Genomic DNA, 2,500 nt, shown 5'->3' with positions numbered 1-2,500 from the left:
TCATAAAATTTATATGTGACATTAAAATTTATGATAATACTCTTTATATATGTACATACATAATGTACATATATGTATGTACGTACATGCAGATATATATATATAGTTATATAGTTATATTAAAATTTATGATAATACTCTTTAAAAATCATAAAATTTATATGTGACATTAAAATTTATGATAATACTCTTTATATATGTACATACATAATGTACATATATGTATGTACGTACATGCAGATATATATATATAGTTATATAGTTATATTAAAATTTATGATAATACTCTTTAAAAATCATAAAATTTATATGTGACATTAAAATTTATGATAATACTCTTTATATATGTACATACATAATGTACATATATGTATGTACGTACATGCAGATATATATATATAGTTATATAGTTATATTAAAATTTATGATAATACTCTTTAAAAATCATAAAATTTATATGTGACATTAAAATTTATGATAATACTCTTTATATATGTACATACATAATGTACATATATGTATGTACGTACATGCAGATATATATATATAGTTATATAGTTATATTAAAATTTATGATAATACTCTTTAAAAATCATAAAATTTATATGTGACATTAAAATTTATGATAATACTCTTTATATATGTACATACATAATGTACATATATGTATGTACGTACATGCAGATATATATATATAGTTATATAGTTATATTAAAATTTATGATAATACTCTTTAAAAATCATAAAATTTATATGTGACATTAAAATTTATGATAATACTCTTTATATATGTACATACATAATGTACATATATGTATGTACGTACATGCAGATATATATATATAGTTATATAGTTATATTAAAATTTATGATAATACTCTTTAAAAATCATAAAATTTATATGTGACATTAGATTTATATATATAGATATATATATGTATATGTATGTATGTGTATATATAGAGAGAGAGACACACACACACGCACGCGCACACACACACACACACACATACCTTAAAACAAAATAGCATCAAGTTCATCATTTTGAGATGATATATAATTAAAAATTGAAGATATGCCATCAATAAATTTTGATCATCTGACACAAATTTTGAAGTATGACGTTAATCTCACGGCAATCTTTTGAGCAAAAAATATCCAAACTTCAATTAATAGTCATCTAGAGCTCCGATTTCAACAAGCTTATACTCAAACTGGTCGGTTCGATGAGACTGCCGAACGATATCAAAATTAGTCCAATCTGAGTCAAATCAAGCTCAGATCAATACATTAAACCAATTTAGGAAGATTTCCAGACACATTTGGAAAATCAAATGGATGTTAAATCTGACTATTCATAAACGAATCGAGCATCTTAGCAAGTCGAATCCAACGAGCCCAAGATTGCTCGATTCTGACATCGTTAAGACACTCTAATGTCCATCAAACACCCTCTGATTGAATGAAACTTTTCGGACAATTCGATCAATATAGTTCATATTCTTGTATTAATCGCACCCAAAACACTATAAATAGAGCCACCCCTCTCATGAGGGGGTGGGAGTTGTTATGAAATTTAGGAGGAAGAAAAAAAACAGGAATAGACACAAATCCAGAAGAAGAACGCAGAGATTTACGAGGTTCGGCAAAGATGCCTACATCCTCGGGAGCGAGCGACAAGTTTCACTATTTCAGAGGGGGAGTTCAAATTACATACCCATGAGTTACACATATATATAGACATATAAGAAACCCATAGATAAATTACTAACACGCCCTCGCTCCTCCCAACCCACAAAATATGAAGAGACAGAACTCTTCACCAAGAGACGCACTTCTTTACCAAGAGACACACCTCTTCACTTCAAAAAACTCCAACTTCCGGTATATGAGCCATACCTAACATTTCTCCACCTCGGCGAATATCCAGCACCATAGGAGATATGCATCACCTGGTATATGTGCCAACCAAACAAATCTCCACCTTAGTGAATATTCAGCCCCTTTAGAAAAAAATACTTCATGGAGTTTTTTACACCGTAGTGGGTTGGACAACCATGCCAACTAGCAACTGCTAACATTCAACAAGTTCAAGTCATTCAAGAACTTGTTGAGAATACGTGGCTTGGTCAACATACTTGCTGCATTTTCATCATATGATCCGACAGAGTGCATTCCACCTACAATTGTACTCCCCAACAGTTTATAGATATTATCTTCAGGTTTCATAGTCCGCAATGCCTTCAAAAAAAAAAAAAAATCCTTGTGCCAAAAAATCTTTCACACTTGTTTGCAACAATCTGAAGTTTCCTGTTCCGCCGAACTTAACCATCTCGAATTTTGTACCAGACATTGTCATTCGAATTTAATTTTGCAGCGAATTTTAGTGGCCTTGTATGGAAACAAAACACACACTACAATTAAATTCAAATAAACCTGAAATTTCTTCTGTCAATTTGCAGCAATTTCCCGCAGTTTCCAGTGATTCGTGAATCAAAAT

Source organism: Phalaenopsis equestris, unplaced genomic scaffold (assembly GCF_001263595.1).
Source record: "Phalaenopsis equestris unplaced genomic scaffold, ASM126359v1 Scaffold000163, whole genome shotgun sequence".
Lineage (NCBI taxonomy): Eukaryota > Viridiplantae > Streptophyta > Magnoliopsida > Asparagales > Orchidaceae > Phalaenopsis > Phalaenopsis equestris.
Note: the sequence above shows the minus strand (reverse complement) of the source record.